The sequence below is a fragment of the Squalius cephalus genome (genome assembly GCF_949319135.1).
Source record: "Squalius cephalus genome assembly, chromosome: 20".
NCBI lineage: Eukaryota > Metazoa > Chordata > Actinopteri > Cypriniformes > Leuciscidae > Squalius > Squalius cephalus.
Window position 1 is genome coordinate 22,434,044 of NC_137141.1, and position 23,028 is coordinate 22,457,071.

Here is a 23,028-nt window from a genome sequence, read left to right on the forward strand (position 1 = left end):
GCATGACTTCATCGTCTTCAGAGATTCGCGTTTTTGTTGTTTACACGTAGACCATTTTCAAAAACTTGCACTTTGAAACCCGCTTTCAAAATTTTGCGTTTTCAGGCACCCAAAACGCCGTTGTCGTGTAAATGAAAGGCTAAAACACATAAAAAGTTTCACGTTTTTAGTTGAAAACGGTGTTGTGTAAACAGCCCCTAAATCATCTAGGGCTGCGTTTCTCAAAAGCATTGTGAGCCAAGTTGATTGTAGAGACCATTGGTGCCAATGGCTTGCAATGCTTTCTGCGTTCATGCAGCCTCTGCTACAGAGGAGGTCACATGACCCCCGCTATACACTGATGAGCATTATGACCAGTCACAGGTGAAGCGAATATCATTGATCATCTCCTAACAAGGCCACATATTAAGGTCTGGGTAGATTAGATGGTAAGCAAACAATCAGTTCTCGTAAACAATGTGTTGGATGCAGGAGAAATGGGTAGGAATGAAAATCTGAGCTACTTTGACAAGGGCCAAATTGTTATGGCAAGGTGACTCGGTCAGAGAATTTCTGAAACAGCAAGGCTTGTGGGTCACTCCCGGTCTGCAGTGGTGGGAATTTACCAACGGTGGCCCAAAGCGGGACAAACCATAAACCGCCGACAGGGTGTTGGGTGGCTCATTGATGCACAAAGGCAATGAAGGCTATCCCATGGTACTGCAGTGTAGCTGCAGACCAAGTAGTGGGCCAATGGTGAGCCCCGTTCACCGTTGAAAGCGCCTACAATGGGCACGCGAGTGTCGGAATTGGCCATAAATGTGCCGTTTACCCAGGGAAGTGATGGCACCAGGATGCACTGTGGGATGACGACAAGCCCGTGGAGGGAGTGTGATGCTCTGGGAAATGTTCTGCTGGGAAACCCTGGAGCCGGCCATTCATGTGGATGTAAATTTGACACGTGCCACCCACCTTAACATTGTTGCTGACCTTCAAGGCCTTCAAGAAAATGGTGTTCCCTGCTGCAAGTGGCCTCTTTCAGCAGGACCTGAACATTCACCCTACCACATTGCAAGCATTTTTCAGGAATGGATTGAGGAATAAGATGAAGAGTTTAAGGTGTTGCACTGGCCTCCAATTTCCCCAGATCTCAAGAGGGATGAGCCTCTGTGTGATGTGCTGGACCAACAAGTTCGATCCACGGCGGCTCCACCCTGCAATCTACATGACTTGAAGGATATGCTGCTAATGTCTTGGTGCCAGATACCACAGGACACCTTTGGGGGTTTTGTAGAGTCCATGCCTCAGCGGATCTGCACTGTTCTGGCAGCACGTGGAGGACCATCAGCATATCAGGCAGGTGTTCATAATGTTATGGCACATCAGTCAACATTAATTTCTTTGCATAGTGGCACCAATGAACGATCTAAAAGACAGAAAGTACAAAGATATTGAGAACCAACTCCCAAAACTCCTTCGAACAAACATCATAAAGGTGCGGTTATGATAATACGTTTTAATTACAACACAAGCTCAGCTGTTGTTTTTGTATTTTGCCTTGTGGGTACACATTTAGTGTGAGTGTCGGGGGGGCAAAACTAGCTTTATGGGTATTTGTTGAGCTTTATTTTAGTACAACGCAGTGCTGAAGATTTGAGATGCCATTTTAGCAGATGGAAACAAGCAGCACCGGAATGCAGAAGCTTTTATTGGGCCATGAAAAAAATAATCACCCCCAAATGTCTGATTTTAGAGCAACCCAAAACCACTCATTACTTTGCATATTAATGCACTTTACTGATGTGAGTAATCTCAAAGGGAATGAAGCGTGTTTTGCTTATTGTGTCTGCACAAAGATAGCAAAGCCTCAAATTATACATGTTGTAGGGGAATGGCTTAAACATTAAATAATGAGTTAATAAAAATGCAAAAAGGTTTCTGTAAGGTTACATTTAGGTCAGGCGATAGAAAAAGGCATTAGTTCAGTTTTTAAAACAAAAGATGTCAATGGAAAGTATGCACCATGATACAGTAGAAAAACAAACATATGTTTATTACTTTTTTATAAAACTATTAAGCCCATGCAGCATTTCATATAACTGAAACATATTCAGCACAGTTAGCTTCGAGCTAGCTGGAACTAAGAAGACAGGCTGCCAGGACAAATTTACAAGCAGCTATTTATCCTTTTCAATCCTTCTCTCCCTCTCTCGCTCGCTCTGTCCTCCCATGGCAGTAGCTGCAGTTTGTTATCTTTGCAGCCCTGTAAAAGTTTTATCTCGTAGAAGGAGAGGGATGACCCTGTCAGGCGGTGGTCTGACTTACGGTCCGCTGTAAACAAAGCAGAGAAAGGAGATTAATCGCTGGGAGTGGCATTGGGTTGGAGGAACCTGGAAAAGAAAAAAACAGGAGCAGCAGGTAGGATGCTGTCTTATCAGGCCCGTGGCCCTGAGCCCTGTGAGGTGTAGATCAGAGACCAATCCACAATAGCTACTGGAAACCTAAAGGGTTAGACATAAGGGTAGTTGAAGGACTGAAAAAAAATAAAAAATGCAAGTTGGACTTCCAGCCATTTGTGTGTGCAATGTAAAAATGCTTTTGAATTTAACTGGAAAAGACTGCAAAAATTCTACAGTAAGTTTCATTACTAAATAAAACTGGGTAACACTTTATACAGGGTCCTTGTTACATATGTTACATGTACTTACCATAGTAATAACAGTAAATTATGCATAATTACATGCAACTAACTCTCAACCAAATCCTAATCCTACCCTAACCCGTGAGTACATGTAGTTGCTTAAAATTATTAAGTACTTAAATATATAATTACACTGTAACAATGACACCTTAAATCCCCTTAACGCCTGAATTTATATAGCTGTATATATAAAAAAAAATTATGTGTGTTTTTGCCTTTAAGTAGATGGTAAATAATGTTGAGATTATCAATTTCACTTTTGCACAACAAATAAATAGAAATTTTGGTATGTTGCAAATTTGCGACAACAGGCATTTAGGGTAATTTTTACCCTAACCTTGCACGCTTAATAAACAAACTACAGCTAGTTCAAAACGCAGCAGCTCGAGTTCTTACCAGAACCAGGAAGTATGACCATATTAGCCCGGTTCAGTCAAAACTGCACTGGCTCCCTATTAAACATCGCATCAATTTTAAAATATTGCTGATTACTTACAAAGCACTAAATGGTTTAGCTCCGCAGTACTTGAGCGAGCTATTAACGCATTATACTCCTTCACGTCTATTGCGATCTCAAAATTCCGGCCAGTTGATAATACCTAGAATATCAAAATCAACTGCTGGCGGTAGATCCTTTTCCTATTTAGCACCAAAACTTTGGAACAGCCTTCCTACCATTGTCCGGGAAGCAGACACACTCTGTCAGTTTAAATCTAGATTAAAGACACATCTCTTTGACATAGCGTTCACATAATACATTATAGACGTCTATAATTCAATATTAGGCTGCATAGATTAGGTCAGCTGGAACCAGGAACACTTCCCATAAATCCTGATGTACTTGTTACATCATGAGAAGAATGGCATCTACGCTAATTTTAGTGTCTTTGTTTATCCCAAGGTTTTCCCGCAGCCTGCCGGATCCAGGCCGTTTCCAGATCTGATGAAGGCCCTTCGCCTGGACCCGATGTCAATGCAGTGCTGAAGTGCAAACTAGCCTCTCCCTATGGAGGATCCCTTTCCCACTCTACAGATAAAGCGTCGTCGGGAAAACTCAATTTGCGTATCTACCCCGAATTGATAAAATAAAATAAAATTCTGAATCAAAACTATAAGGAAACACCAGTAATTTGTTTAGGCTTGGTTTTTAGGGAATTCCAAACCTGCACACATATATTCAAACGCACATAACTATTGAACCCGTTCTTAATGCGCATCTGAACGCCATCAGCGTTTCTCACAGGTTCGCGTTTAAAGTCTGTGTAGAGAGAATGGTTTCGTCTTGGCGGCCCTAATTTAAAAACAAATGATCGTTGCGACAGAAGCGAATCAATCAAAACTAACTTTAGCTGGAAAATAACTTTATTAAAGAACCGCTATAAAGCCAAAACAATCTTACGTTAAATTATACATTTATCTCTGTAAAGCTGCTTTGAGACAATCTACATTGTTAAAAGCGCTATATAAATGAAGATGACTTGACTTGACTTTACAAAATGGTAAAATTAATAAAACACATTTTCCCATCTCAGGTATGTAGATTTTATTCATGGCACAAAGTTGTTAGAACTTATAAACTTTAATTGACAAATTAATGAATCTTGACAACAGCAAGAAACAAAACACTCTCCTACTCCCTAACATTGACAGTAGTTTTTATACATTCCATGTTACACTCTGTTTAACTCTTTCCTTGTTTCTCCAGTGCATACATTATATATTCTTATAGTGTTATATCCTAACATGCTATTTTTTGTGAAAAAAAAAAAAAAAAAATAAAAAATTTTTTTTTGGCTGAAACCATCTAAATACAGCATTATTATAATATGTAGCCATTAGCCCAATCCAGCCGTTATGGACCAATGTCGCAAATTTGCTACAAACAGAAATCTACAAAGTACGTAAAAAATATTCGTCACATGAAGTCTATATGAATAACATAGCTATAGAAGCAATCAATAATCTGGTACATATTTTTATCTTAGCACAACTTAACTCATTTTGGGCAATTTCTCCACATTTGCGCCCTTGATATGCGGATTTTGCAAACCAAAATATTAGCTTCGGTGAACCGGATGTAGTTCCCACTCCGACCGCTCCTACGAGAAACCAGTGCGTGCAAAATGTTCCTAGGTATGTATCGAATGTGCACAAACAGGCATTGGGGGAAAACACACGCTATCTCGCCTGCAGTCTGAATGGAAGGGGTTTGTTGCAAATTCGCGACAGTGGGCGTTAAGGGGATTCAATGTAACCAAAAATTGTAATAGATCGAACCATGTGATTTTACAGTAAAACTGTTAAATGTACAATTTAACAACAAATTATTATATTATCTTAGCCTGGATGCCAGCCGAACTTAGCCCCGCCCACAAATTGTTTAGGTCGGAAAGTTCGGTCTGGACTCGATCCGTTGAGGAGCTATTATGCCCGAACAAAAATTGTTCGGACCAATCAAATTGTCAGGGCGGGCTTTATACGATGATGGACAGATGAGCAACGGTAACGTAATCATCCACGTCATCAACGAGCGCTTGGGTTGAATTCAAATGACTGCCGCTGGAGAATTGAGATTTCACGAGTTCACGCTTACAAATAAGTCAGATAGAATAAATGCATATTTGGCGTGCTGTCTGAGGAGAGGGCTCGGGCTCGGTATTCGTCCCGAACCCAAAGTACTCCCCCGTATTCCTGGCTGTGGAAGGACAAGCCGAGAGTGAGTGGAGGGATGCTGAAAACTGTCAAGGAATGTTAGGTGAGTTGACAGAGTGAATAATATGCCTCCTCTCATGCTGATAGTGTAGACATTGTGTTTGATGACAAGTTGATTGGATTGATTATGTGAACGTGCTCCTGCCGAACTTTGTTTATGAAACATCATGTGTAGATTCCGCCATCGCGTCTGTTATAGAAGATATCGACAGCGCATTAATTTTAAAAGAGGAACAGAGAACTGCGATCAAGGCATTTGTCGATCGGAAACATGAATGAAAACTTACTACGTTGCTCTGATTGGTTGTAGGTCTATCCAATTGAGTGCAGAGGCATTTTCTTTCCTGGTTCGGTTAAAACACGCCCCATAATCAAAGCTCAATGGACCAGTATCAGACTCACATTCTGACTAGAATCTGAGTATGACGACGTCAGGCTAATATTATCTATATAATTTAGACTTTTACTTGGGCACAAAGATATCACGCAACACCTGAAATCCGCTATCTCTGCGCCCAAGATATCTGATATCTCTGCGCTCAAGTAGCAGTGCTTCGCCTGTGCTTCACCCCAATATAATCCCATGTCAATATCTGCCTAGGAAATCGCCTAGTCATAATCTGCATTGCTATTTGTACTCGTTGTGAATACACAGGCCACAAGAAGTAATTCATTTTTTTGTTTGTTATTTTGGATCTCTTTTACTCACGACATGCTTTCCGGCAACAAAGGATTCCATTCATTATGCTAAGCTAAGCTAGCGACGGCGCTGCCAGACTAAGACAATACATGCACTGAGACAAAAATGCATTTGCCCACCTATCTAAATATAGGGGAGATGGTGAACAACCCCTATTTCAAAAAACAGTGGTGTGTTCCTTTAAACAAAAGCAAATAAATGAAACGAGCATAACAAAAACGGTGTTGATACCCACAACGTTAATCAAAATACATCCATTAAATCGAACAATTAAAATGTTTGCTGCAGTAAAAGGCTAGCCAACAGCAGAAAGATGTTTTTAATGGTGTCTTATGATAGATCCACTAAATGAAATCAGAGAAAAACATGACAATAAAAGGGTATGAGATTGGAATAGCAATCCCATCCAGCAGTTCTAACAAGTCTCAAATGGGTGTGACCCATTATCATTTACCGACAGAAGTGAATAAGCCTGAAGTCTGACTGCAAATTATTTAACAGATGTTCTGAATAAAACAGGTGTGGTTACAGCCTCTCAACACAGCTAATGAAATCTCATTGTTCACAAGAGAGGAAAGGACTGCTTTTACAGTTTAAAAAACGAGTTGTTAATATTGAGTAACTTACATTTTATAAACAGTATTTGCATTTCTTGTATTTTTGCTTTCCCCATAATCTCTGAGCAACAAGCACAGTTTAGTTCCTGAATGAATCAGTCTTTCAACCAATCAATTTGGGTGAATGATTCAATGACTCGTTCACAAAGACAGTCCTGCGTCTTAAGCCTGGTTCACACGGCAGGATAATTAGGCCGATTTTAGTCCCGATTCACCCCTTCCGACAATCTTAAGGATGCTCCGATATCGTAAAATAAGCTGATCAGATATTCCTGCAGTGTGTGCATACTAGTGTGGATCTCAAATCGGGGATATTCAACATGTTGGATTGTTTTGACCCGATTTCTCCTCATGTGTGGTGTCCCCCGGGGACAAACGAGCACACAGCCTGTGGACTGTGGCGTGTAGATTTTTCTTTCATCCATTGGCTGCTCTATACTATAGTATTTTATCACGCTATCATTCATTCAAGTGCTAAGAAACAATTCAAGCGCGATAAAACGCAAAAAAGAACTTAAATCTGTACTGGCGGCTCGCTCGCTGTCTGTAAATCTCCTCTCTGTGTGATGCACACACACACACACACACACAGAACTCATGCGCACAGAAAGACAGCGCGCTGACGCATTGAGTTCTCTTTCACGCTTGAACGGACAAAAACACACAAAAGTATGCCAAAATGTTCACTTTGTCAAGTATCCTCGTAAGCACAGTATTAAATTACGTTTGATCTCGAGGGATTTTGCGAGATTTCCCGTCTGACATGGGAATGCTCGGGAGTCAAATCGGTTCGTGTGTGATGTGTTGATTTTGCCGTGTGGCTGCGCACCACACACTGTACGACCAAAACTGTTAGACACGTGATTTTTTATCGCCGTGTGTGGGGTCTCTCAGGTTTGGAAAATCGGCCGACAATTTTAAAATCGTCCCGTGTGAACCAGGCTTTAGTATTCGAGAATTGTAACCTTGAACGATCAATCGTTTGAGTGAATTATTGAAGGACCTGCTCATAGTCAAGACAGTCATCAAATTCGAGTACCTGTACAAACTGTTGTTTAATTATAAATATAAAACCTTACCTTGTATATAACAAACAAATCAAATGCACGAAATGTATGTAAACTATTTTACTACTGCAAAAAAGTAAAATGGCCAGTACAGGTTATGTCATATTTCCACACAGCATTGTATAACATATTCCAGTTTTTTTATTGTCTTTTATGATTGTCTTTTCAACAAAACAAACATTTATCATTTTAGTCAATAGAAAGTGTGCTGAACTTTCAAAATTGTATGCGTCTAGACACAAGAGGTTCTATCTCAGCAAATAAGCTATTATAATGGAGTCAGTCCCAGCCTCCCAAAAGTCTTTTGTGGAAATGATAATTAATATTTTAAAGGCTTCATGATGCAGAGAGAAGTAAATAAATAAAGAACAGAGGAAGTGGAGCATTCTGGGATTGGGTAGGAATTGAAAGAGAAAGAGAGAACGCAGGAAACACTGCGTTGAGTTCATGCCAAGAAAAGAAAAAGCAGCCGAATGAAAAGTGAGTGTTTATTAATTTGAGCCCTTTTATCTGTGTAATCGCTCGTGAAGGATTTTTACTGAGTGAAGCGATGAAGACGCAAACATGGTTTGTACAAAGCTTCAACAAATGGACAAATTTAACAAATCTCTTTAAGAAGAGAGCTCCAAAGGGAGCAATTAACCTTCCAATTTTAAAGAACAGCTGCAGGGTTTAGCTGTTCAATTTTGAAATACAACCACCTGAGGGGAACTGTTTAAAGTTTTAATAATCATTTTCATTATGAAGTGTGCACACTCTTCATGGCTTTGCTTCAGTGGATAAGTGCCTTGGGTGGCCCTATGCAGACAAACTTTATCAAAAGTGTTTTGAATTAATCTTCCACATTCAGTATCTTCACAAACTTCATATTTGTTCATTTTATCTCCAATTAAATATTGACAATTAGTGGCATATACATCTACATGATTGTCACCAATCAGAAGAGGAGAATGAAGGTTGTTGCCAACGCAATGAAGAAGATGACCAAACAGGGTATTTTCAAGGCAGATATGCAGATAGGTACATGATCCATACACCAGGTAGAGAGTGGCAAGCACCAGAAAGTGTGGATGGCGTGCTTAAATGTGGTGCTGCTGATGAGGGTGATTGATGGCAGGTGCGGGTGATGATTGAGTGTGTGCAGGTGGGAGCCAGGAGGGATGCTGGGAAATGTAGTGCTGTGGTGACTGGGCTGGTGACTGGAGATTGTGACAATGATATAATGACAAATGTGACTACAATGCAATATTAAAAATGCATATTGAATTAAATCTGATGTAAACTGCAAAATGTTCTTACAAACATTGCACAAATTAAAAAGCTTTTTGCTAAAAGCTTTGACAGACAAACTCCCTGGTGAAGAGCCACACATATAATATTATTATTATTATTATTATTGAGTGCCTCAAAGTAGTGTTTTCTCACAAATATTTTCTTCTTCTTCCTTTTAAGAATATTTGAGACAGAGAGAGAAAATGGTGGGTTAAAACCACAGTCTACCTGCATCCATGCTAACTCAAAGGCTTCTTCCTAAACCACAGTGTTGACCATGAAATCCACATTTAAAATTCTCTGCTCAAACTGTGAAAAACATCAGTGCATTTAATAATTAAGATGATTTTAAATGGTGGACTGGTAGATTGTTCTGTCATGAGTGAATCTTAAGGGTCTGAGGGTTGAGCAAATGTTGAGAAAACACTGTATATGAATAGAGAGTAGAAATGATCTTTGACAGAGATAATGATTCCACAGGCAGTGCAGAAACACTCTCGATATGAGTTCTCCTGCTTGGACTTTGACTGAATAAGAGCTCTGTGATGCTCTCAGACAATTTATCCCCCTGAGGCAAACCTAGCTGACTCTTCATAACAGCTGATCTCGGGAAGATTTATTAAAATGCTGTTTACTGGGAAATTGCTGAATGAAAATATTAAACTGCTCTGATGTGGATTCAGTAGAACTTAAATCAAACAGAGTGTACATCACGACGGTCCTGGCAGGTGTATTTTGTGTACACAGCGTAAAGATGAAAGAGAGAATCATTCTCGCTGTCGTTGTGAACAGTATTACTACTTCAAGAAGTTTCTCAGATTAGTTTTGGCTCCCACGGGTGAAGTTATGGTCAGCAAACCCAGAATTGTTAGACCAGCACTGCAAACTAACAACATCCCCAGATAATTTGAAACTGCCTAAGGAGCACTAAGACCATGTCCATGTCCATAAGAAAGTTAGAAATATCATCAAGGTTTGCTGGAGTGAGTTTTCGCCTAAAACCTTTTTGGCTGCAGTTTCTGAGACTGGTGAAATTTTGAAACATGACAGAAAAAGAAACAAACCATATTTCTCCATATAAACACTGAACATGTTTTGTTCAGAGAAGTCATTCTGACCTTGACTCGTGCATGCTGACATTCTCCTTATTTAAAGAGAATAAATATTATTTAGCTCATTCTGCAGCCTCTAAAACCTGCTGGAGGACAAACATTAAAGCTGTGCATCTCAAGCGAGAACAATAAGAGCCATGTTTTTAAATCCCTGTCAGCAGTTTCATTTTATAAGGAAAACACAATAAAAGCACTAGTCCGTTGGGCGTCACAAAGGTTTAGTCTTTGTGCTCTATAATAGAGGGTGGAGAGAGGAAAATGTGAAGTTATAAGCACATTGTTTTTTAATATGTAAACACTGGGAGGTTATGAGTCACAGGCAGATGTCTGAGAGTTTGTGCTGGGCCGCTAAAAAGAAAGATGAGCTTAAAAGACTCCATGAACTGGCAAAATTGGATCTGATTGGTCAAAAATCTTGTACAGGATGAGTCATCAGTATTTTTGGCTTGTTTAAAAGTGCCAAAATCTGCTAAACTGATTTTTGTTATTGTTAAAAAAAATAAATCTTAAAAATAGACAGGGTAAAAACCTACAGCGCAAATGTAATCTGATTCATGAACCATTAGATATGTTTAGATATACTGTATATATTTCGTAGCCTATGACTTTAAAGAATGTTATATATTGCTGGAAACTTGTTGTATAATTTAGATGATTAAAAGCTCATTCAAATGATGCCACAGTTGGTGCTCACTAAATTTGCCTGCAAATGGATACACAGCTCACAATTATGAGATAAATAGTCATACCATGTGTTTACCTATTATATGTTCAGTCTGCCTGTTGTCATGTTGCAGCCAAATCTATAATGGCGTTGTTGAATGCATCACTTGAGGAGAGCAGTGTCTGCTTTCTCCAGCGAAAAGTATATTTCCATTACAATTATCACACGCTTTTATCCAAAGTGACATACATTGCATTTCAAGGTACACATTTACATTCTTATCAGTTCTTACTTTCCCTGGGAATTGAACCCATGACCTTGGCATTGCAAGCACCAACGCTCTACTGTTTGAGCTACAGGAAAGCCTGTGCACAATCAAAATCAACATGCCATCTGAACAATTTGAGACTTTAGTGGACCCCTGCTCAGAGACAGATTGCAGCTATCCTGTCTGTTTCATTCAATTTGTATTTGTCAGGTTGTTTTTCTCTATTTCCCTGACCACTTTACTTAAAAACGGTCTAATCCATTGTAGTCTTGTATAGCCAGATCTTAGACAAAACATACCGTCTGAGACTCAGGCAGGCACTGAATATGGTTGTGTGTGGGTGTTTTTAGCACAAGTCTAATACAGTCTGTTTATCCTCACTGGTGAGGGTAATGCCAGTTATCATTCAAGCATTCAGTAAGAAGGCAGACAAATCTGCAAGGCGCTCACTCTCTCTCTACCTCACTCTCTTCCTCTGTCTTCTTATGCAGTTTGCTGGAGAAAATCCTGTCGGGATCCATTATTTGGTCTTATGCACCCTGATCCAGCCTGTCAGTGAATTCTTGGCATTTGTTGTTTAGTCACTATTACAGATGAATATTCATACAGGGAAAACAAATAGAGCAAGAATGAATTTGTTAAACGAGCACATTTACAGCAAGTAATCACAGCCAATTTTCTGACAAATAGATTGTTTATTTTTATTTTCTTTGTTTATTTTTTCTTGCAATTGAAAATTCACAATTTTTTTATTAAATAGTAGATTTAATAAAGGTTCACAATTTTTTATTAAATAGATTTAAAGCAGAATCATTGTTGTGCATCTCTGAGTGTTTCCTTCTTGAATGAATCACCTTTTAAATGAACCAGCAGAGTGAACGATTCAATGAAGCACTCATTCATTGAAGTCGCAATTTATTATGTCATGTAAATGTATCATGCCAATTTCATAATCAGTTCAAAGATAATAAATACAAAACATCAAATGCTCTGGAATAAAGAGAAAAGATGCGAACCTGACATTAGAAAATACATGATGCGGAGTGTCTTGCACACACTCCGCATCACAGGCTAATTAAATCGCCCTGAGCCTCTCGTTGCATTTATTTATATAGACAGAAACTTCTTTCACGTTAACAATGGGAATTTGCATTCAGAGTTTACACCTTTTGGGCAGGATGCCATTTGCCTGGAAGACACACACTCCTCTGTGTGCAAGTTATCTCTAAACTCTTAAGAACTTTTTGAACTTTTGGTTTACTTCTTTGGGAATGAGACATTTGTACCAGTCGCACTGAGACATATCAAATGACACCTAACATGTACAATACTATATGATAATTGTTCATATTAAACCATATAGATTTTTGGGTGAATTCAGGTAGGGATTGGCGAAGGGAATGATGTGTAAATTGGGAGGTGATCAACTCAAGTGTGATCGTGTCTCGAATGGGGATGGTAATATAGCAAGAGAGTTCAAATGTTAATTTCCTTTGTTTTCTCAGAGAGTAGCCCTGTCTTCCAGTTCTTCCAGTTTCTCCAGTCTTACAGTTAATTGCCCTTCATTTGTTTTTCTTCTCATGCGAGTCTTTGTGAGATCTCGTCTCATTGTGAAAATATTACTACAATCGACATTGTGTGGCCTCACGGTCCGGATGATTCTTCTAGTGTGTGCATTTGGAGGATTATATTGCTAAAAATCGGTTTAAACTGTCCGTATCTCACAGTTTTAAAATCGGTTAAGATTTGAAAATCATCCAGTGTGTCCCAGTAAAAAACAGATTCGCAGCCTGTCTTAGAAGTCCTTGAAATTTAGAAGTATCTGTATTTTAAGTTTTTCATCTAATGTTTATAGTTTCCCATACAGTCCATACAGACCTGCCCCTATCTGTTTTCCATTGTTCAAACAATAAAAAATTGTTCCTAAAAATCCCCCTAATTCTCAGCTATACTTCTTATTACAGGTTGTCTTGCCGCAAAAGGGAGGAAAAAAACACAAATGACAGATTTCTTCTATGTGAGTATATAGTAGCAAACTGTCCATCCTGCAAAGAGGGACAGAAAGACACATTCTCCTGGGAGATAGACTGTGTCAGGGGAGGTATCTCTGAGTGAGCTGGCTGAAAGCCCTGGAACAACAGCTAAAACACACACACAGCAGCCTGACACACACATAAACACCCAGACATGCACAGAGTATTTTGTTCCACACACAAGCTATGAGTATGACTTCCATTATGAACTTGACCCTGTGACCTCTTGGCAAAAGATAAGACAGATCAAGAGTGAGACCTCTATGGTAAACAGTGTGGGGAAAAAATAAAAAAGAGAAAAAATATTTTCTCCTGTGGTTTCCTGGGTAACACCGTTTCCCCTCGAAGCACTTTATACTGGGAAAGCTGATACAGTGCATGAATCCTGAAACACTCTTCCTCTTTATTTCTCCTGCCTTGGATTGAAATGAAAATCCCAGTGTGATCTGACGCAGGCTCTTGGCTCTATGAGGTTTTGTCATAAAAACGACTGAAACATACTTTGTCTTTCAATGGAGATTCTCTTGGGGCTTGTGTGAGGGGCTGCACTATTTTATTTCATGACTCTGTTGCACTCACTGCAAATATTCAGCCTAGTAATGCCCTACTGTATGTGTATCTGTATTTTGTATGTGTACCGTGCCAAAGTCATGCCTTGTTTTTTTAATGATCTCATTTCCTCTGTGTGTTTGCTGAGATATGGAGTTCGAGGAGACACTAGAGGTCATATATGTTTGATACATACATATTTTTTTATTTGATTTTTTTTGGTCTGGTGCTTTCACGTGGAGAACAAAGTTTAAATGCTTGCTTTATCCAGATGAGATAGGAGAGTGAAGGTCAAGTGTCAGAATAGTGGGATATTCTGTACAGTCTGGATGTGACCTACAAGAGTATTGCTTTATTCCCTTTATATTAAAGCTTTTTCTTTCTCTCTTCATGTGTTTGTCTCCCACACCCACACTGACATGCTGAAATATCAGCTCAGAATATAGCACAGCCCATTTTTTCCTTTCTCACTCTCTCTTCATATTCATCTGCTGTCCCTCTCCATCTCTTTGGCTTGGAGTCATTCTGCTGCCTAGTTCCCTATGTGAATTAGTAGATTGTGAACATTAATTCAGGCACAGGCAAGGACTTTAAACAGTTTGATTGAGACATGATTATGAGGTTGTGCATTACAAAGCAGCTGGTATTTATTAACAAAATCACTACAACATTTCATGGCTAGTATTCTTCTTCTGATATATTTTTGTTTATCATGCAGTGCTGTAGCTAACTCCATTATGAAGTATGTACTCGTCTTGCTTATTAATTAAGCAAAACATTCAATTCTGTTTAAAAGTTTGGGGTCAGCACAAGTTTTCAATGTTTTTTAAGGTCTCTTAAGCTCACAAAGGCTGCATTTATTTGATCAAAACTACAGTAAAAACAGTAATATTGTGAAATATTATTGCAATTTAGAATAACCGTTTTCTATTTTGAATATATTTTAAAATGCAATTTATCCCTGTGATGGCAAAGCAGCCATTATTCCAGTCTTCAGACGCGCATGATCCTTCATCATTCTAATACAGTATGTTGATTTGGTGCTCAAGAAACATTTCTTATTATCACAGCTGAAAATGGTTCTGATGCTCAATGTTTCTGTGGAAACCGAAATGAACTTTTTCAGGGTACTTTGATGGATAGAAAATTCAAAAGAAGAGTATTTATTTAAATATATTTTTTTGTAACAATTTATAGTCTTTGCTTTCACTTTTGATCAATTTAATGCATTCGTCAATAGAAGTATTAATTATTAAAAAAGTATTACAAATTTAGTCACTCACTCGCTTGACCGATGCTAAGGCTAGTAGGAGAGCGGTCTTTAGCGAAAGGGGCCATAATTCGACCAGCTGAGTGGCTTTGAAGGGATGGCCCTTGAGGGCCCTGCGGACCATAGACAGGTCCCATGTAGGAACTGTGATAGGGCTGAGCGGGTTTAGCCTCCTAGACCCCTTCAGAAAACGAACAACCAGGCTGTTCTTGCCTACGGCCTGGCTGGCCACAGGAGTTTGGAAAGCTGCTATGGCTACCACAAAGACTTTGAGCGTGGAAGGGGTGCAACCCTTATCCAGAAGCTCCTGAAAGAATGACAGTACCAGTGAAATGTCACAGGACGTCGGGTCTTCACCAGCTTCACAACTATGCACCAGCTGTAGAAAACAGACCATTTAAGGGCGTAGAGGCATCTTGTGGACGGGGCTCTAGCCTTAGAAATAGTGTTCAGGACAGAGGTCCATCGGCTCCCGTCGAGGGGCCAGGGGTAAAGGGCCCACAACTCTGGTGGGGGTGCCAGATTGTTCCTTTCACTTGGGAAAGGAGGTCCTTCCTCAGAGGAATTGGCCACGGGGCTGCTGAGAGCAGCTGTGTCAACTCTGGGAACCACGGTTAGTTCCACCAGAGGGGGGCCACCAGAATCAACCAGGGGGGCCTTCCTGATCTGTCTGATGACCTGAGGGAGCAGCGCAACTGGAGGGACGGCGCATAGGGGAAGACTGGGCCATTTCGTGGGCCAGCACGTCCCTGTCCCTCGAGAAATATATTGGGCAGTGAGAGTTGTCTTCTGAGGCAAAGAGGCCAAACTCTGCCTTCCCGAAGATACTCCAGATCATACGAACTATCTGGGGGTGAAGTGTCCACTCTTCCGAGGACACGTTGCCCCAGAACAGCATGTCTGCCCCTTGGTTCAATCTGCCCGGCATGTGCGCCACTCTCAGTGAGCGCAGGTTGGGTGGTGCCTATAAGAGGAGGCGTCTCACCAGTTTGTACAGAGGCCTCGATCTGAGTCCACCTTGGTGGTTTATTTAGGACACCACTGCCATGTTGTCCGACCGGACTAAGATATGGTGTCCTTTCAGATCTGGCAGGTAGGTTCTGAGGGCCAGAAAGACTGCCAGCATTTCCAGGCAGTCGATATGAAGCCTTTTTTCCGCGCTCGACCAGGAGCCGGAAGTCAGCCTGCCCTCGCACAGAGCTCACCAAACCGTGTTGGAAGCATCTGTCAAGACCACCTTCCTTCTGGAGACCATTCCCAGATCCACGCCGGATTGGAACCAACAAGGGTACTTCCAAGGGGTCAGAACCATGATGCAGCCGTGATCCACCCTGATGTGGAGGCGTCAGAGACTGTAGTACTGTAGGGGGCTGCATGTGAAGCAGAACAAGCTGAAGTACTGGTGACGCAGAGGCCATGAGGCCCAGTATCCTCTGAAACGTTCTGAGGGGGGCTGAGACCCCAAACCTGAAAGTCACCGGGAGCTGTTGAATCATCAAGGCTTGCTCTGGCGTGAGCGTGGCCCGTATTTGGGCTGAATCGAGGACTACTCCCAGGAACGAGATCCATTGGCTGGAAGACAGTGAGCTCTTGGCAATGTTGATCCTGAGTCCCAGGCATTTCAAATGGCTGAGGAGCAACGATCTGTGAGCGTCCAGCTCGATCTCCGACTGGGCCAGTATGAGCCAGTCGTAGAGAAAATTTAGGACACATACTCACTTCTGTCTCAGAGGGGAGAGAGCCGCATCCATGCACTTCGTGAAAGTGCACAGAGCTAGAGACATTCCAAATGGAGGACCATACATTGGTAAGTCACCCCCTTGAACGCGATTCAGAAGAACGGTCTGTGATGGGGGGCTATTTGGATATGAAATTAGGCATCTTTCAGATCAAACAATCCCCTGGCACACCTGCAGGAGGATTTGTTTCAATGTTAACATCTTGAATGTCTGTTTCATAAGGGTGCGATTTAGATGCCTCGGTGTAGAGAACGTGAGCCATGCTGCTCCTTACCAAGGTGGAGACCACGCCCCTGAAGCAGGGGACCTGCAAGCGAAATAAAGCGAGTAACCTCATTTGATTGTCCCCAAAATCCAGTGTCAAATGGTTGAAGTATTATAGGCTGCGTCTCACGCTTAGGCGGGAGAATAGCACCTGTTGTATCATTGAGATGAAATGGGTAGCGTTTGGCTGGGCAGACGAATGGCTTGACTTCGGGCTTCGCTTTCACTTTCATTGCATTATTCTATAATCTTCAGCAGTCTGAGAAAAGGAGTTTTCCCATTGCGTCTAGCAATGCAGTACGAGTAAACCGAATCGAAAGTGAACTGTTGTTTTAAACTCTTGTGCTAAAACTGCGCAAATGAAAGCTATTGCTTGAAAGCGCCGCGATGAGCAGCCTCAGCTTGTGTAAGTCTTTGATTTCATTTTGTTAACCATTCTCACCTGTGCGCTGGGCAAATAGAGTCTGCTGCTGTGTGTGATTGCAAGGAGGTGCTAATAATATTTTACTTAAATGCTGTCTGTTCAGACTGCTGAGGTGGAGAAAAAGACAGCAAGAAAAGAATGAGAGAGAGAGAGAGAGACAGAGAGAGAGAGAGAGAGAATACTACACCTGTCTTCAGCCATACAGTACACAATTCTAATGGTAAAACTTACTGTACATGTAAGTGTCTGAAAGTTTTGCATCACATTTTTGTCTTAAAGGAGAACTCCGGTCAATTTTAACATCGAGCTCATTTTTTTGTACATTTGGAGTGCTGTCAATACAGAGAACAACGACAAAAATCGGTGTTGCCTACACCGTGTTATCCTCTTTTTAAAATTTGCACCCTGTTGACTTCAATGGGGCAAGTTTTAAACCTGCTTTTAGCCTCATAACATCCTTGATGTGTCATTACAAGTGCACAGGTCATGTGAGTGATTCCTTCGGAGTGAACGCGGTGAATCTGACTGCAGTAGATGTGAAAGATATGAATAAAAATGTTTATTCAGCCAGCGCACATACCTGTATTTACATCCTGTTTTCGTTTTTACATCCTGTTTTTCGTTTCGTTTTCGTTTACTATTTAAGTCCATAGTAATCGATTGTCGAGTTCACGCGCGTGATCATAGGTACTAAACCAATGCGCGTGAACTCGACAATCGATTACTATGGACTTCGACCGAAAACAGGATGTAAATATAGGTATGTGCGCTGGCTGAATAAACATCATTTTTATTCATATCTTTCACATCTACTGCAGTCAGATTCACCCGCGTTCACTCCGAAGGAATCACTCACATGGCTGTGCACTTGTAATGACACATCAAGGATGTTAAGAGGCTAAAAGCAGGTTTAAAACTTGCCCCATTGAAGTCAACAGGGTGCACATTTTAAAAAGAGGATAACACGGTGTAGGCAACACCGATTTTTGTCGTTGTTCTCTGTATTGACAGCACTCCAAATGTACAAAAAAATTTAAAGCTAGTTGTTTCGAAAATATGAGTGGGTTTTCACAACAGCAAAGTTCCCACAGTGTTCTAGGAGAGTAAACGCAGGTACTACTGAAGTGTATAAAGCCCAGTCTGTTGCTATTAAACTTTCAGGTGTCATGCAAGGGAACATAATATGTGTGGAGGCCCATTTGATCTGAAGATTAACCTGGAGAACACATGTGCCAGTCACCATGGAGATTAATGAAATAATATAGTGGACCCTACAGAATATCTCAAACTGTCAGAGAATGAAATTCACCAGGTAATATCACTCTTTAAAGTCAATACGAATCAAAATTGACAAATATATATATATTCCTGGTCTTATTGTGAATGATTTGTTAGTGAATGTAATTCTTAAGACAAAAATGTTTGTCTTCATAATTTTCATAAAAATGTTCATCACAAAAACTCCTTCTTCATCTGAATCAACTTTATTTGCTGAAATCACTTATGCCATGCAGGCATTTGGATATTGTAAATCAATAGTCAGATAGCTGCTTAGTCATCATTTTGGCAAATTCTGGTAACACATTTCACCACCTAATTAATTCCAGATGGATAACATAAAGTCCCATCCAAATTGATTTTTAATTGAATAACCTGTTTCTTTCATTCATTACATTATGAAAGAAAAATGAGTTTCAAATAGCATTTCATGTTGACTATAGAAAAAGGCAATAAAATAATGAAATTGCATAAAATAGTAGATTTCATGTGCTGTTAAAAGCAGTTTTTCCATGGGATTCACTGGTTAAAGAAAGTAGCCCCATCTGATTAAAAATCCTGACTAAATTGGTGTTTTATTCTACGGCATTTAGATTAAGCTCAGAGAATTAATAATTCTCAGGCAAATAAAAAAAAAAGTCAAAAGGGGCAGTCAGTCGGATCAGAGACTGGATTTGGAAAGAATGAGCAAATAATCACCAGAAAAGATTAAAACAGGCCAACCATGGATGACAACAACCGAAAACAAAACAAATTACAAGGCCTTAATATGTCCCTGCAGGGTATTGATTGCTGTATGGATCTGATCTTTGGAATATTATCTAAAGAGTGTGTTGTTTTTCACTGCCTTTAAGAGAAGACTGACTTAAAACAGCTTTTATAATTCAGAAGGATACTATGCCAATTTAGGGGCTGTTTACACAACACCTTAGTAAATCACCTTGCATGATTCATTTAAATAATCTCCTCCCTTAAATTTTGCATTTGAAAGGGAAACTCCTATAAATGCATATGCAATAAAGTCAGCCGCAAAACAGACGCTTTTAGTAACAGCCGTGTCTTTAGTAAATCTTGACAGTAGTTTTCTAATGCCAAAAGAGGGTTTGTACTGGCGCAAGCTGCTAGTAATCTTAGTGAGGATAAGAAACTTCTCCAAAACATAAAAAAATCTTACAGATTACATAACCCAAACTTTCCAAAGGTGGTGTGTGTAATGTATGCACACATACAGTATATTTACTTTTAACTCTGTGGCATTTGATCTTGCACTAGTGCAGATATTCACCAGAATATGATGCGTAAGATGGCTGCATCTGCTTTTGAGCTTCTGAATTATTTGCATACTCTCACAAAACAGCAAATGCAAGTGGCGGAAGGGAAAAGACAAGTAAACAATGAAACCGAACTTGAGAGAATATTGCTACGTGCTCTGTGAATCTGAAGTAAACTCTTGTGCTGATGAATTTTTGTGATGCTGTACAAAAATGTGCTTTCAGATGCTTTGTTTACTATTCCGTTTTCTCTTCGTTACAGTCGCACATTTTCACTTCCTGACAGTCAAGATGCTTATGTGTCGTAGGCTGTGGCTGTTCTGCAGAGAAACTCGAACCTGCAGCCCTAATGGGCCGTTTGGGGGATGCTGATTGGCACATCCGACTAGTCCTGTCGGTGGTTTTCTCTGTGTCCAGCCCAGCTCCTGCTTCTGTTAGTCTGAGGCGTGCATTTTCCTCTGTTAATGGTCCTGCAGCACCAAACTTTCTGGTGATCGCTGTCTAATTGCTGCCTGTGTCAGTGGGATGCTGCATCAGCCCTGAGAGAAGCGGCCAAATGAGACACACATCAAACACGAGCGGAGGCCGTGATGATGAAGATGAAGGTCGGCTGTTTACTCATTACATATCATGTGTGTGCGGCGGAAGCAGTGGGACTGAGTCCTTGGCACATCAAAATGGGGCTCACTCACATACACATCATTAGTGCCATGAGAATGGCATAAATGAGGCCCACGCACTCAGCATCTAATGGTTTGTGTCTGGGGGCAATTCTTTGAGCAATGTCATATGGAAAAACAACATGATAACAGTAAAAATATGTGAAACTATCCACTATGTGTCGTTTAGATTGGACAGGCAAACCAAGATGGCAGATAATATAAAAACCATGGCTAGTTGATTTGGTTACTAGGGACTTTTAACGTTTTTATGCATTAAAATGATCACAAATGCATGGCTCTAATAGTAGCTTAACATTGCAAAATTGTCCCCTCAAAAAAAAACACACACACATACACACACACACACACACACACGCACACACACACGGCATTTCCTTCCTCGGCAGAGTCATAAAAACCAAATAGGAGTTTTCAGAGAAACTGCTTGCACACCACACTGAAGATTAATTACTGTAGCCTACTGTTGCGAAGAGTCCAGAGGCAAAGACACACCAGAGATTAAAAGTGCCAAACTCTTATAGTGGAATGATTTAGTACAGTGGAATTCTCTCTAGATTTAACAGACAATGTGCTAGTAAACCTGAGGATACAGCATCAGTGCTTAAGCTCATGATGCAGGATGGACACGGTGCCATCATCAAAGCAGGGCAACTGGGAATCTTTCCTTCAGGCACTGTGATGAGGGAGACGGAGGCCCCAAGGTGAACTGCAACAGTGGTTCTTAACCTCAGGGGAGTGAGATCAATCAATATACAATTATTTAAAAATGTATATCTGTCAAGAGTTTGGAGACCCATACACAAAAGAAATATATTTGAAATATATTTTCAAAATATATTTTTGGAATATATGCAAATATTTGAAATTGGCCCAATAAATATATTTTAGTTAAATATATGTACTGTAAATATATTTTCATATATGTTTACATATATGTTCATATACTTTTGCAAATTGTTTCATTTGAAATATATTTTGAAATTTAAAAAGTTAACATTTTCACAAACAAACGACACATTTTCAATTTATTTTTTAGATAGACCACTTCAGCCGTGGATGTGGGCATGGGAGAGCAGTGATCTACCACTTCCCCCGCCCACATTTTTCCTACTGGTTGGGGATTGAACCGACAACCCTTCGGTTACAAGCCCGAAGCCCTAAGCCCAAAGCCCTATAACCAGTAGGCCACGGCTGCCCCTTTACTGACTTTATTGGCCTAAAATGACAATTTTATGTAGGAAATAACACACAGAATGCAGAGTTTTTTCCCTTATTTTTACAGAATTGAATACAATTATTTAATAGTGTGTGTATGCAGTGTTAGACACTGAGTTCTATCTATTGTTTAAGTGTACTTCACTGTTGGAGTGTCACTGTTATACTTGCATCATAAATATTGTGCATATTTTCAATATTTAAATGACTTCAGGAAAGATGTCAATAAAACAACAATTCTAATAATTGCACTTAGTGTTAGGTACGTGCCACCTAATATGGCCTAATAGTCCTAGGATAGCAACTATCTGTCATTTTACATTGCAGTCATTTAAATGTAAGTACAGTATTTATTATAGCTGTGTGTCATAATACAGTAGTGAAATATGGTAGCCTACTGTTGTGTATAGGGGAAAAGGTAGAGGAATTACTATGATCAAAATACATTTTCGACCCTTCTTTAGCAAGCTAAACATTTTATGACCATATATTTTGTCATATATTTTACATATGTGTGAAATATATTAATATATTTCACACTTAACATCATATATTTTTGTTATATTTCAGAATATATTTCAAAATGATAAATATAAGTGAACAACAATGCAAATATATTTCAATGTATTTGGAATATATGCCACATATACTTTTGACACTTTAAAATATATTTCAATATATATTTTTTTCTGTATGGGGACATTCATATTTTTTTTTTATGTTTTTGAATGCTGCATTTATTTATTAAAAAAGAAGTTTCCAAACTTATAAGGCTTTATTAGGCTATATATTGTACAAAATGCGGTTTATTTATTTTGTAATATAATTTAAAAAAGAACGTAACATACAATAATTTTTACTGTAGATTAAATTTCTTAAATAGATTAAAGCTATAAATTACATTTCAAAACATATGGGTGACTGCATTTTATATTTAAATTAAATGACAAAACTTATTGTCAAAAAGGTTGAGAACCACTGCAGAATGTAGCCAACTCATTAGACCTTTAAAAATGATCCTAAGGATGTTACTTGCTACTGGTCTCACATGTTTACTTTTAATAATACAAAGAAGAGCCAAACCAAAAGCCCTAAAATAATTATTGGAAAAACACAAATCTAATTAGACTGAATAAAAGATAGATGTGTTGAGAAAATCCATGCCTTATGCACGCACATATATCACTGGAACATAATCACACTTCCCGGT

At 39.7% G+C, this 23,028-nt stretch overlaps 1 protein-coding gene across 1 annotated transcript in view; it reads left to right on the forward strand.

Moving 5' to 3' along the window:
• Positions 1–23,028, forward strand: part of pacrg (PARK2 co-regulated) — a 160,805-nt gene that overhangs the window by 26,415 nt on the left and 111,362 nt on the right. The gene's annotated exons all lie outside the window — the stretch shown is intronic.